This window comes from Juglans regia, chromosome 16 (assembly GCF_001411555.2).
Source record: "Juglans regia cultivar Chandler chromosome 16, Walnut 2.0, whole genome shotgun sequence".
Classification (NCBI taxonomy): domain Eukaryota; kingdom Viridiplantae; phylum Streptophyta; class Magnoliopsida; order Fagales; family Juglandaceae; genus Juglans; species Juglans regia.
In genome coordinates this window covers 274009-289845 of record NC_049916.1, presented here as the reverse complement: position 1 = coordinate 289845, position 15837 = coordinate 274009, and the positions used below count along the sequence as shown (strand labels likewise).

The 15837-nt window shown below is 35.1% G+C and overlaps 2 pseudogenes; one reads left to right on the top strand and one right to left on the bottom strand.

The window, feature by feature from the left end:
• The first annotated feature begins 609 nt into the window (after window positions 1–609).
• On the top strand, window positions 610–3688 carry LOC109004524 (annotated as a pseudogene).
• A 495-nt stretch (window positions 3689–4183) lies between these two features.
• LOC109004523 lies at window positions 4184–12978 on the bottom strand (annotated as a pseudogene).
• Window positions 12979–15837: the final 2859 nt, after the last annotated feature.

Genomic DNA, 15837 nt, shown 5'->3' with positions numbered 1-15837 from the left:
GATTATGTATACTATTTATTTAGAACAGTCTATGTAATGTTGACAGATTTCTATCTTTACATTTCACATTAATGGAAGTTCTATTTAAAAAAGAGAGAGAGAGAGACCTGAATCTAACTTTAATACGCACTCAATTTTATTTATCATACTTAAGTACTACGTTGCAAATTTTATTTATTAGAAAATACTAACAAATACTATGAATTTCTCTCCAAAAATGACAATCCATCAAATTTTATTACTTGAAAGACTATAGTTGAGGTATAATATGAATTTAGAATGTTGTTCCACGTGTCTACAGCAAAGTAGAGAACTTTGATATTCAGGTAAAAGTTATTTTCTAAAGTGTAATGATAAGCTTACTATTCTCTTATTATTTATTTATTATTTATTTTATTTTATTTTTATTTTTTAAATTTTTTATTTAATAATTAAGGAATTGATTATTAATAAAGTTGTATATTTTTTTTAATTTTTTTTTAATTTTTTTATGATTAAGAATATTTTAAAAATATTTTAAAAAAATAATAAAAAATTTTAAATTTTAAATATATTATAAAATAATAGAGGAATGGTAGGAGGATCAGCACGGGTGATCCTTAAACCATTTCCTCTTCATCATTTCACTCTTGACACTTCATTCAGAGCTGCCATTCTGATCTTTTATGACTCTCGTACCGTCGAGGGAAGCACAAACACAGAGGTAGAAGGAGATTGAGAGAGAGAGAGAGAGAGAGAGAGAGAGAGAATGTGGCCGTTTAACCGAAAAGGGCCATCCGGGTTTTCCTCATCTTCCACGGCAGAGGAAGTTACTCAAGGGATTGATGGGACTGATCTCACTGCCATTGTAACAGGTTCATGTTCTATCTTTTTTTTTTTTTTTTTTAAATGTAATTTCCCCGTGAAGGATGAATTTCTTATTGTAGCAGGTAGATGGTATCGGAAAGATGACAACTTGATCTTTGATCTGTCTTTGGTTTTCTGACAAATTGATCTATCAAAGATGACTGCTGCTTGATTTTGGAAAGGAAGTTGTGAAAAGACGCGTTTTTATTTATTTATGACAAATTCTTTTTTTGTGACGAGGATGTGGATGGTGTGTAGAGCACACAACCGCTCAAATAGAGTAAACTCTGCCATTTTCGAAGGAAAGCAGCCTCCTTGCTGACGAAGTTACTGAATTGTGGGGGGTTTCTGCATGATTTTTGTGCTTTGCTTCTCTTCGCTATTTGTATGTTCTGGCTTTCAAAATCCATGAGAGCCTTAGCTATTTGTATGTTCTGACTGTCAAAATTTAATTATCTCGACTGTTTATATCAGTAGAACTGGAATCCATGTATCTGTTCGACTTGATGGGAATTTTCCATGAATTCTTGTTTTGCACAAAAAAGTGACAGTATCTTAAAACGTCATTCGTAACATATTCTTCAAAACCATTTGCTACTTGCACTAACTGGCGTACTTGTTGCTTGTGGATCCTCCAATTACAGGAGCATCTAGTGGTATTGGCACTGAAACTACCCCGAGTTCTTGCGATGCGAGGTGTCCATGTAGTTATGGCAGTTAGGAATATGGCTGCTGGTAAAGATGTCAAAGAAGCAATAGCTAAGGAAATCCCTGTAGCCAAGTTAGATCTTAGCTCAATGGCGTCTGTAATGGTAGCTGTACTTCCACGTTGGTTTTTACTAGTCCATAAATGTATTACTGTTGCACTGCTTTACACCCATGAAAACATTTTTGTACATTTCTGTTTCTTGAGCCTCAGCTAAGGGATTAAACAAGGGGTGACCCTGTCTTTTCTGTTTTAAGTAACAATGCAGGAGTTATGGCAACACCATTCGTGCTCTCCAAAGACAACATAGAACTACAGTTTGCAACAAATCACTTAGGTATTTTGCATTAATTGGAGAATCTATTATCTAATGACCCATCAGTCCGTACATCATCACCAAATGCTCTCTTTAGATGCTAAATTGAGTTGTGTAGGAGTCGACTAAGTCCTGCCTTTTTCTCATTTCTTTTTCTTTTGCAGGTCATTTTCTTTTGACACATCTTTTGTTGGACACTATGAAAAGAACAGCACGTAAAAGTGGTAAAGAAGGAAGAATTGTTATTGTGTCCTCAGGAGCTCACCGGTTCTCATACCGTGAAGGAATCCGTTTTGATAGAATAGATGATAAACATGGGTACTACAATCTAATCTTAACTAGTCTGTCATTTGAATCCACTTTCAAGAAGATATTCCGTTCCTATCAGATAAATCAGCATTTGGGATGCCCAATAAATATGTAGTTGCTTCTTAATTTGTAAGGGGCTTATTAAGTTCTATAGAGAACTTTTGTCATTCGTTTTCATTTTATATCTGCAGAGTGTACTTTTAATGGATTTCTTGTACATGTTATGCATCCGAATTTTGTGGTATTATAGCCTAAAGGTCATTACCTAGACTGTTCACGTCAAAGTGGGTTCTTAACCTTCATTCATGCGGTATGAACTGGTAATGGGGTTCACATAGTTGCCTTGGACACATTGAGCATCGTATCAAACAGTGGTTCCTCTTTGATACCCTAAGCTACTATTAATGGATTTCTTGTACATGTTATGCATCCAAATTTTGTGGTATTATAGCCTAAAGGTCATTACCTAGACTGTTCACGTCAAAGTGTGTTCCCAGATATGACCTGACCTTCATTCATTCTGTATGAAGCCAGTAATTTGGTCCACATAGTTGCCCTGGACACATTAAGCATCGTATCAAACAGAGGCTCCTCTTTGATACCCTAAACTACTTTTAATGGATTTCTTGTGCATGTTATGCATCCAACTTTTGTCGTATTATAGCCTAAAGGTCATTACCTATACTGTTCACACCAAAGTGGCTTCCTAGATATGATCCTAACCTTCATTCATTCTGCATGAAGCCAGTAATTGGGTCCACATAGTTTCCCTGGACACATTGAGCATTGAATCAAACAGGGGCTCCTCTTTGATACCGTAAGCCACTTGACAAAATAGACCACATATCAATATGTGAATTACATCACTACCCAACAAGTTCACAAAAAAACTCTTATTTTTCAAAATTTGACGCAATGCATTGCTTGTCAGCCTCTACCATTCATTATAGCAAGATCTATCTTCATAAATGCGTTTTGCGAATGAATTGCTTGATAACTTTAGTATTATTAATCTTGAAGTTATATGATGTGAATTAAAAACATAATTATTTAGTCGGAATCCACCATTAGTATCTGACCTTTATGTACGTTACTGTCTTAATCTGAGAATTAAAAATCTGAAAAGTTTTAGTCACATTGTATTTTTTGCTAACCGTACTTATTTATTTTATTTTATTTTTATGGTATATTTTGACCAGATAATTTTGCATACATTTGATAGTGTTTGGAATTTCATACATACAGGTATAGCAGTCTAGCTGCATATGGCCAATCAAAACTTGCCAATATTTTGCACGTAAATGAGCTTGCAAGACATTTCAAGGTATCTGAACTTCTCCAGAAGAGCAGTGAAAAAGAAGATGTATTTGCAGTAAAGAGGTTCTGATTTACGTATGAAAGAAAAGCAGCTTTTCTGATTGTTGGCAACTGTTGACCTCAATATTATTGTTTGTTGTGATGCTTATGATTTTTATAGCTCAATACTTTTTTTTTTTTTATAAGTATTTTTATAGCTCAATACTGCAACTCAAATACCTTTATTTGCAACTTTTCTTTTCCATTTTTCATAAATTTATTTTTAGGATTATATTTTAGTAAACATTGAATTAATTATAAAATTCATATTTATTTGGCTTTTGATATGTATTTCAGTTATGATAGCTTATCTTACAATCTGTGTCCTTGCTAAAGTGATTCCTTGGTGTAGTGATAGAAATACTCTTGGATAGCCCAATGGGGTTGTCTTTTCCCGTCTTCGAAGTGTAGGAATGGCAATCGAGAAGTTAGAGCATGTTTCTAACCATGTAGGTACACTACTATATACTTAAACATTTCATCCAGGAGGGGAGCTTCTCAGTGGCCAAGTTGGAGAGGGGCCTTACATGTGTTCTTCCCGCCTGTGACAACCAAGAAAAAGATTTCTGCTGTGTGTCTGAGTACACGCATGGTCAACTGAGTGTGCTATAACAGGAATGAAATAGGATCTTTTTTTTTTTTTTGATAAGTAAGATATAAACTTTATTGATGTGAATGAAATAGGCATATACCTAGTACACCGGAAGTATACAGTTGAACACCTAGATACATTCTACGAGTGTTAAACTAAAGATAGGAATTCATGTATATCATCCCCATTTAATACAATAGCTGAAAACCAAAGCAATAAAGTGTGCATAAAATAATTCTTCAGCTCCAACATTGTTCGTTCCTTGTCTGAAATAGGATCTACATGTGTGCTTTTGTATGTGTGTTGGTTATCGTTGAAGAGGGATGAAGACAGGATTTCAGTCTTCCGTCATGGTTTGAGATTAATGTTAGAAATTTTGGTATGTTAAGAGAATTTTAGGTGATAATACATGTGGACCCCTTTGTCCCTTATATGCTTTACACTGTGTAATGCTGCTCTATATGGAACAACTGTGACTAATAGATTATGTGGCCTAAGATTATTTTAAGTCCTTCCTTTACTGGATGTCTTCAGACTTCTGGACATATAAATTTGTTTTCAATGTAGTATTTAGTGACTTAACAGTACCATACTTGCCACGAAAAAACAAACTTAAGCGCACTATGGTTTCATTCTCTATTAGTGGGGAATTAACGCCTTCGAATGGAAACACCACGCTGACCTGTTAGGAAAGAGAAGCTGAGGTGATAGATTATGTGGAATTCAATCTATTTATGACTAGCAGGCTATCTGGCCTATAATTAATCCAAAGTGCTTCTTTTCTCCAAATGATTGTATTCTGGCTTCCGACCATGTTATCTTTTTACAAACCCTTTATTTAGTTAATAAAGAGTATCATGTTTCATTCTTCAAAAGTCGCAGTACAATAAGTCTTTGAAGGGAATGACAATTTACAATTGTGACTACGAGGGAAATTTCAAATTTGACTGTCAGAGTCTTGCTTATTGTGCGTAAAGATATATATATATATATATTTAATCATTTCCTAGTGGTTTGATCTTTAGGAGCAACGGGGATATTTTGTTGTAAAATGATCAATTTCTGAGGTGACATCTTGCTTAAGTTTTTGTTTTGTTGAACTTTGTATCTGCTCCTGCAGTTTAGACATGAACCTTCAACTCACAATTAACAAGTTAACTCCATCAGCTCCAGAAATTATAACTCCTGCAGTTTAGACATGAACCTTCAACACACTATTAAGTTGGCAGCTGATCCTAATAATGAGAGGTTCCCAGCTATCGTGCTAACCCAAGCTAAAATAAGCCATGCCTTCTTCTCATCAGCTGCAGAAATTATAGCTGCAGATGTTGCCACTCTTCCTCCAAGTAAGAGAATTGCATGAGTTATAAGCAATCCCCATAAAAATAGTTTAAAATGGCCTTTATAATGCTAGTTGATCAATAATGGTACTTTAGATCAGTGATATATAGCCATGTAATCATAAATCAGTAGTATAGATATTTTTCCCCAAACGGAAAGAACTGATCATCATTAGTATGAATCTTTAGAATACGCACAAAAAATAACATACAGTAGTACCAAGTTTAAAACATATCCCCCAACTCCTAAGTTAATTCAGTTGGATAAAAATAATTTTAAATGATTATTTCGATTTTGTTTTTATTCCAAAGTGGCTTCAATAAAGAACGACAAGTAAAATTTATTTTCTTACAAAAATTCGTGGATGAATTTAAGTTTTATTAATATGTGGATTTGAAATAATCAAGTATAAGTTGCCATGTGCATTCAAAACACAATGTTTTTGTAGTAATAAAATACTTAAGAGCTCAAATGAATCATGTTTTGTTAAAATTCAAATCAAGCAATATATAGCAGTAACCTTTCGGACTTAAAATCACTTGATACTTTTTATGTGAAAGAGCTCTGAGCAAGTTCCCACTAGAGATGCAGTTTAAACCATGAAAAACATATACAATCAAGACCAAATTATTTATGAAAAATAACCTCAACAGTCAATGTACTGATAAAAATAACCCTTGCTTCTTCAGTGATTATTTCTTTTCGATATTATGTCCCTGAGGGTTTTGGATATATGATGCAACTTACATCACCATCAAATGCATGGAGGAGCTTAGGAGTGGCAACGAGGGGAAAAGGAGTATAACACACATTGCAAGAGAAATTTCGGATTTTCAAGCATGTCTTTGACTTAGAGGAATTCTTGAGTTGTGGTCAATGCATCATCAACAACTTCAAAATCTCTGACAAGGTAACAGATATATAGATGCGTAGACTAATAAATTTTACAGACTAATTGGTATCTCAATATTTTGGTGTTAAGAGATAATAATTTCAGTACACTGAATTTTTTGACCATGTTAGTGTGTCTGAAACATCAGTGAGCCTTTCATTTAGAAAATGCCATTTTAGGAGACAATGGGATGTAATAGCCAATAGGTGGGATAGTGGTGGCACGAGTAACACTAGTCCACCACTTACAGGACGTGGGCCACCATCCCTCATGCCAAATAGGAGGGTGAAAAACATACAACCCAATCAGTTAGCACCTTGCTCACAGACACAATAGCAAGTATGGTAATCGGATCATAGGGTGACAAACTGCACAAAGGGTGGGAAGCATGGAAGGGATTGTTTGTTGAGGCCCATAGTCCTGTTTATGAGGATTTGGGTATTGTGGATTCCGAGCCTATTTATAACGATGGGTCTAAGGGTGACCTGAAGAGGAGTTGGTCCAAGGAGACATGGTCCTATGTTAACAGTTCATATAGCACACTACATGCCTTATAAGAAAGAGGTTAATGATTAGTTGCACAACATGTTTCTTTCAACCTGATTACTGGAGGTAAGGTTTGTAAACTAGTGATTGATTCAAGTAACTGCGAGATTCAAGAATGAGGTTTCCGAGGAAGCAGTCAAGAAGTTGAACTTGCAGATAGAGATACCTTTTAGTTCTTACAGATTGGCTTGCCTTCACAAAAGGACGAGGTAACAGTTTCTAAATGTTGCTTTTTTTTTTTTTTTCTCTATTGATTCAAAATATAAAAATAAGGTTTGATGTGATGTCATTAAGGGGTTGTTTGGATAATGAGTTGATCTCAACTCAACCCATCTCATATCATCTAATTATTACAACTTTTTCAAACTTTCAAACAAAATATAATAAACAATTCTACTTTTTCAAATCCCAAAACAAAAATTATATTAAAAAATTAAATTCTAACAATACTTTATTCAACTTTCAACTCTCATATCATCTCATCTCAACTTAACTCAATTCACCATTCAAACCTCCTCTAAGATGGATGCGTGTGATCTTTTGTAGGTTAGACCTTGGCAATACGATACGGATGCCATTCAAAGTGACAAGTGAAGCACTTACTGTTTTACCTTTGAGCATGTTAAGGTCGTCTTTTTACCTAGTAAAAATGTAAACCCACTACTGGAAACAAAAGGAATTTGTTGACAACCAAGGTGTCTACGAGTGAAGAAGAACAGATAGTAGAGAATGAACTTGTGGAGGTGAATAATGTTTTGGGTGATTCTATTACATTTATTCAAGCAAATGATATGCTAGAGTACGAGGTGATAGTCTGAAGATGAGATGCCAGTGACTTTTAGGAAAACTGAATGTGTAGGTTTTGCTGGGATTGAAAATTTTATTTCAAGTTTTCTTGAGAAAATTGTTGATTTTGGATTCAGACATTGTCAGAAGAGCTCGATTTTTGTGGGAGGTTGGTGACTGTTGGCTTCTATCAATTTGATGCAAGAAATTTCAATCTTGGTGAGTTTACGGGCACAAGAGTGATGTTGAATAAAAAGAAGAGATTGATCCATCATTCAAAGGATTGAAGAAAAGATTTTCAAAATCTGAGGGTGAATTCTCCCTAACCTGAGGAGATTAGGAATCGTAAGGAGGATTTTGGGAAATGAGAAATTAGCACATTGTAAGAGAAAAAAGCCCTAAGCCCAAGTGGTGGTTCGAAACTCCCCATTCACGCTTTTGGGGCTACCAGATTGGAGGAATTTCCTCTTTAATTACTAGAGGTGCAATTGTGAAAAGTTCATTGCTGAGAGTCTGTGCATCCTCAAGATTAGTTGGAACTTTGTCCCGGACACCATGTACTGTGACTGAGAGACAAACTTCCATGAAGGATCTTACCATTATTGCAATTATTCAAGTCTTCAGAAATAATTAAGAAGTGCTAGATTGTGTAAGAGTGGAAGTTAGAAAACTTTTTCAGATTGAAAGGTCTACTTAGAAGAATGATGGTACACTCTCAACTTGAGTGAGATTTGAACATGCATGTGAAAATCTCAAGTATTTCAAAGGGAGTATGGGAACAATCGAAAACACAAATCATGTAATGAAAAGGGTAAATTCTTGTATTGGCCCATGAGGTTTTGTTTAATTTCAAATGGTTTCTAGGGTTCATTTTTCAAGAACAATGATGAAATGGATAACAGAAAAATACATGGAAGAAATCCAACAGCAAACTAGTTGGTACGTTTGAAGCCAAATTTGACAAGATGAGTATGATAATGGCCAGGACTGCTATCCCACTAACCTGATCAATTTGTGCATTGGGCAATATTAAGTCCCATAGAGTACTTGGGAAGCCAGTTTTGTTGAAGCCATCAACCGTGAGAAACATTCCACAGAAGAAAATTAAAAGCAAATAGGAGACCTGGCAATGAATAGAAATAGACTTCAGATATAACTCTCGAACAAGCAATCCACGTTCCTTATCTACTACAAGGTATGCTCTAATATTTTCAAGTTCCACCAATAGTTGAAGAGAAAAATAAGGAGAAGAAGAAAGAGTATCATGTTAACAGATTATACCATTGCAAGGCATGGCCTAACATCCTTGAAATCAAGAACCACGAGAGCAAGTGCAGCAGTAATTGCAATCCATGACATATTCAGACCCATAAGCAAAGCAATCAACATCCCTATCGTGACAAGGTAAATGCATGACTTCCACATCCTTCTCCATCTCAAGGTCAAATCTTCCTTTCCTTTTGAAGACTGTACAGAAAGCGCGTCTCTCAGTCTATCCGCTGAAGCAGCATTGTGTGAAGTAGTGGTTTCTTCCCTTTTCTGAGAAGATGCATCATTAGCCACTTCTTTTGATGCATTAGAATTTCTTGCAGACTCGAACATATCACTATGGACACTGTGGATATCATTCTCACTGGGAGTTAATCGATTTCTAATGGTCTCAACGTGGCCCATATTCCTATTTATGTTGGGAGGGCTTTGCACATTTATAGCTTCCATTGTAGACTTCCATTCCTGAGAACTCGAGGATGTAAAATGTGACATGGTGGCTGGTGAAAAGCGATGAGAATTCTAGTCCTCCTCCGCAATAACTTCTATAGCCACATCTTCTTCATCTTTTGGAATAGATAGCAACCTCCAGTACATGCATATAAGAATTAGTTTGTTGACAACAACTCCTGTGAGCATCGCAGGGAGAATGCCGATTAGAAAATTTGCGAAAGATATCTTACTCTGAACAGCTATAACCAAGTTTTGGGGGTTGCCAATTGGAGTTACTGAAGACCCAATATTTGCACTAGATGCTAGAGCAAGAAGGAAAGGATGAGGTGGGAGATTATGTTGCCTCGCAATTTTCAAAATAAACTCAGTCAAAACTACGTAGAAGGTATCATTAGTGAAAAGCGCACTTGAAATGGCAGAAATCAGGCAGATTTGAAAAATTAAGTCCTTTGCCCCGTTACTCTTCCATGGGAGCAACTTTCCCAAGTACTTGAACATATTAGCCCTTTCGAGATAGACACTGACAAGGATTGTCCCAAAGAGGAGACCAAGTATTGGGAAATCAATTGCAGCATATGCTTGATTTGGAGTTATGATTCGAAATATAACCATTAGCATGGCCCCTAGGAGGGACCCTGTTGTCCTCCCAATTGGTAGAAAAGGAACTGCAGGTAAAACTGCCAAAACCTAGAAGATTGCGAAAGCAAGGGAGCCTAGAATCACATTCACAGAAGTAGCCAAGGCCATCTTTTCGGCTTGGTAAGCCAAAAAACTCTATAGCTCCAAGGGCTCAATGTATTACTGAAATTCCACAGCTGACGCCATCTTACCATAAAACAACTGAAAATTAAATTTCTGTTGAGAATATATCTTCCGACACTATAATACATTAAGCACACTAACATGATAGCAAAATCATTGAAGAACTGCAACCAAACAGCCAGAAGGTAAAGACTAAACTCAAAAAATTTCTAGGAGGATATGAATGCAGATATGTTGCAGCTTCGAATACTCTATAGTTAATAAACTAACAGAAAATAAGCCCATGGTCAAGTAATACAAGAGATCAACAAGTTCAACTAGCACTAACAATCTAGATTTTTCTTGTTTCTTGTTCTTTTATCTAGAACTGTTTATAAGAGGAGAAACTAGGATTTATATTGAAAGCAAGATCTAGCCGAAATGAAAGTTTGAATTTTTTTTATTTTCGAGGCACGTCAAATGTACTCAGTTTGGAATATATATAATGAAATAGTTCGTTAATGAAATAACAGCCAATAGATAGTAATAAAATAGACTAAAAAATATCTTTATTCCCAAACGAATTGATCGACAAGACTTGGTTCGTCAACAAAACATATTATTCAGCTAATCTCAGTGAGATTCCAAACTGAGTCACAAAAAACCAGAATATCAAGAATCAGAAGTTTTCTACATACATTAAAGAAATGTGAGGGAATGCATAAGAAGTCAATATATATTAAGCCGCTCTTTAATTTCATAGGAGGTTTGAGATGGCATGACTCGCACAAGTCAAAATCTATAGGTAGTAAAGTGCGATTTCGATGGCCGTGTCGGTGGTTTCTAAGCTAAATCCCAAGAGACAATTTCTAACCTAAGATTGGGGAACTAAGATGTCACATTCAACTTCTGAACCAAGCAAAGCGGGAGTTGAAATAATCTGCAACTTTTAAAAACAAGTGTCATCTGCGTATAAAAGTTGAAACTTATATTCAGCTCCTGCATCCTGCTTTGGAATTGGATGTATTAGATTCCACTGAAACTTTTGAGCCAGAGTAAAAAGAAAGAAAGTAGATGAAACGAAACCGCCTAATTATAAATGGAGCCTCAAACATGTGTCAGTGAGGGCTGTAAACAAGCCAAGTTCGAGCGAACATGGGGTGTGCGAGCTCAGCTTGTTCACTACTCGAGTCGAGTTTGGGCTCGGCTCGTTTGTCAGCCGGGCCTATACAAATGTTCGAGCACGGCTTGTGTACTAGAAAAATGAACTCGAGTCGAGCTCGATTCTGTTAACGAGCCGAGCCCGAGTTCGGCTCGCTAATACAAAATTTGAGTGCAAGAAAAAGAAATAATAAATATCAATCGAAAAGGTAAAAAAAAAATATTAAGCACACTAAGATCTGAACACAATCTCTTTAAATATATCAACATATGTTCGGATCTACGGGAGAAGAAAACCAACAAATGAAATAAAAGGTTTTTAAAAAAATGTACATTAACTCATATTTATAGGAAATAGATCCACGATAGAAGAAAAAATAAACAAAAGAGAAAAAGAGACTAAAAGAAAAAAAAAATAATGAAAAGGAGATTGCAGATCCCCGCACGATTCTCTTGGTAACCTCTCTCTCTTCTTTCTCAAGGCATGGCTCTCTCTCTCTCCGATTTCTCTCTCAAGGCACGTTAGCTTTGCCGCACCACCCCAGCCAAGCCTTCGTCTAGCCACTTTTCTGACTTTCTTCCTCTTTGCTCTTTCAAGTTTACAGCTTATTAAAGCAGCCTTGAAAAGAAAGAAAGAGTCTCTCTGCCGCTGTTTGACTGACTAGTTGACTTGCTGTAAAATGGATAATGCTACACATCCCGTTGATTTATCCCGTTGGTGCATCCCATTTGACGTGGCCTTCCACGTTTCATTTCTTTCTTTCTTTTTTAAGCCAATGTAAAACACATTCCCCCGCCCCCCCAGCGTAAAACTTCTTTCCAGTCCCATTGCGTCTTCAACTTCGCCTCCCAGCCCCATTTCAGATCAACATCGACTTCGAGTTCATCTCCTCCCCTCCATCTCCGAAGGAATCTCCGATCGGCACAATGTAGAAAATTTTTTTTCTTACCTGAGTTTCTTTCTTTCCCCTGCACGCACTTGTCGAGATAAACAATTTTTTTTTTTTCTATGATCCTCAAAATTTTGTATATGCTGGAATTATGCTCACTTTCAATACATGCTTTTATGCAGGCCAGAGGATCTTCGTAGACCATTGGGCAGTTTGGTCATCTCAAGGATATTTACTTGCCAAAGGATTATTATTCTGGGTGAGCATATGTGAGATATTTGTAAGAGTCGATTTCTATATGTAAGTTAAGATCTTTGCAAGTACATAAGGATTATTTTCCTTGCTTGATGAAGACAATGGCAGGGTATGATGCTATCTTCAATCGCTCAAAAGACCAAGTAAAATCAGATAAACAAAAAAAAATTGTTTATCTCGGCAGGTGCAAGGGAAAGAAACTCGATAAAAAAACCACAAAGGGGAAATGAACAAAAAAAAATCTAGAGATAGAGAATGGAAATCTAGAGTGTGGAAAAATAACGGCAAACTTGGCCAAGCAAATACCAGATAAACAAAAAAAAATGTTTATCTCGGCAGGTGCATGCAGGGGAAAGAAAGAAATTGAGGTAAAAAAAAAAATCTTTACCTTGTGCTGGTCGGAGATTCCTTCGATGAAGGATGGGAGGAGTTGAACTCGAAGTCGATCTGCAATGGGGCTGGGAGGCGAAGTTGAAGACGCAGTGGGGCTAGGAATAAGTTTTAGGCAAGCTGGGTGGGGGGAGGGGGTAGGTGGGATGTGGATGTGGATGTGTTTTACGTGGGCTTCAAAATATTTAAAGAAAATGAAACGTGGAAGGCCACGTCAAACGGGATGCACCAACGGGATAAATCAACGGGATGTGTTGCATTATCCTTTATGGATATGTAACCCTAGTTGGATTAAAGGGGTTGAATCTATGTTTAAGTACTTTTATACCCTTTTGATTTTGAAAAACTATAGAATGGTGTTTACGTGGGCTTCAGTTTCTTCTTTGAACTTGTTTTTTTTTTTTGGTCAAATCTTTGAACTTGTTTTAAGATGGCCTTATTTTTTATTTTTTTTAAATGATCATTAAAAAAAATTCTGCTGGTTTGGGAATTGAAAATTATAATTTATATATATTTGTAATACATTTAATACATAGTTATAGACTATAGTGATTTAGTTATAGTGATTAGTTAACCATATAATAGTATTAATATTAGACTATTAGTAATAGTAATTTAGTATAACTATAACTATAATCTATATTAGGCTATTAGTATTAATTATAGTGATTTAGTATAACTATATTAGTATAACTATAATTATAGTCTATATTAGACTATTAGTATTAGTTATAATAATTTAGTATAACTATATTAGTATAACTATAACTATAGTTTATATTAAGATAACTACTAATGTCTTATGTACTTATCAAAATTTAGTAATAATATTTGAGTGATTTTCTTTCTTTTTATATATTATATATAAAACTTATATATATAAAATATTTTGTATAATATTATTTTTGTATAAACTTTATGTATTCATCAGAACTTGTAAACTTATAATGTTATATATTTATTGGACTCATGTATTGATCATAACTTCTAGTTCTATAAGACTAGAAGTTAATATTATAAATTTATATATAGTATATGTATAGATATATACGAGTCGAGCTCACGACTCGACTCGACCTTCATACAAGTTTGTTCACGAACATTAATCGAGCTGGTCAAGCTTTATACGAGTTTGTATCGTTTAATAATCGAACCTAATTCTATGTTTACGAATGACTCATTTAATATTCGATTCGAGACAATTTTGAGTTTAATCGAGTCGAATTCGAGTTGCCTGTCGAGTAGCCTGTTTATTTTACAGCCCTATGATTCATGACTCATGACTCACGTCTTCTTTGAAAAAGACAAAAGAAGAGGTTAAAAACTTGAAAATATCTATACAACCTCCTACTATTCACATAAGAAAATATCTACACAATATCCTACTATTCACACAAGAAAATGTAAAATTTTTACCACATTTTGTCAGTTGTGGATCCCTCGTGTAAAGAAGACTAAGCTGAGTGATGTTCAGTCGTTGAGAGTTGTATGTTTAGATGTTGGGTTAGACTTAAATTTAAATACAACTGAGATGAGCTGAGTTGCTTCCATATTCCAAACATATTAACCATAGAAGTGAGCTCTCAAAGATTTCAAATCGTGGAAAGCTACAAAGATCTATAGATGTGTCAATTTCATTACGACAACCTCCCTAAATGAGCCGCAACCAATAATATTATCGGATACATACCCATACCAGCCCCACATATTTACAATTATATAGGTAGTTTTGTACATGTTATATAAATGTATATTTGTAGTAATTGGAATGTACAATGTAAGAGGCGTAATATGTAAAACACCCACTAACTTCTAGGGTACTGAAAACTATACTTGACCCTTTTTTTTTTTGTGTAAAGTCAGTGAACTTATCATTTGTTGAAATTATGTTGATCGAATTGGAAGGTCAAATTCTTAAAAGAGATAAACAAATCATATGAATTTTACAACATTTAATAATGATTGTATAAGATTTTCAAGTAATGTAAACTGACATGAACATTTAATACTTTTGGCTATCTCTTTTTACATTGGACCATCCAATTGGGAAAAATAAATAGAGGATATAAATTGCTGAAAGCATAGGTCTAATGCAATAATAAAGATGATCATATTGCAAGAGAAAAAGCCTAATGGGCTTCACTTGAGCATGCACATAGGGTCCACTTTAAGATCAAGCATCATGGGCTTCACTTGAAGAGAATAATCAAAGTGAATAGAAGGTTACAGTCCAGCAACAGCTCTCTCTCAGAGTCTCAATGCTATTGAGGATGTGGCAGCAACTCTTTTCACTTTTCAATTCACCCGCGCTAATTCCAAGAAGCCTAACCACACCTTATGGGCAAGAAAGAGGAGGGTTTGTTACACTCTAGTACATGAACAGTGATGGACTGAAGTTATTGTGGGCTTTGTATCGGCCTATGGCCATTTCTTTGATTGTCAAGGTAGCCTTGAGTCGGGCCATGCCTATTTACTGTTGTTAGATTTGATTGAACTTTTATAGTCTTGCTAAGTGGCCTTGGGCCCATTAGTTAGTAAAGGAGGTCGGTATTTGTAGTGGTGTGGGTCGCACTTGGAAGCTATTTAGAAACTTAAATGAAAATTTTCTTTTCTTTTCTCTTATCATATTTTTCCTCTTTTTTTTGGAAGTGCTCTTCAAGAGCGATTCCAATGTATTTTTTTCCTAAGTAATTTGAGGTGTATTACAATCTTCTATCTCAAATAAAAATAAAAATAAAAAATAAATAAAAAAAGACAGGATATCTTCATCTTGTCCGAGCGTTCAATTATGTTAGTAAAATAAAATATAAAATAAAAAAGATTAACGAAATACTTATATTAGATAATTTAATGATTTCAATCCAATAACAATTGATTTAAAACCGTACTATGTTTCTGTACAATAACAATTGAGCATAATTTTTCCCCGCCTACAAAAACCCAAAAAAAATAAAAAAATAAAAAAACATATATACTATATGCCGTTGT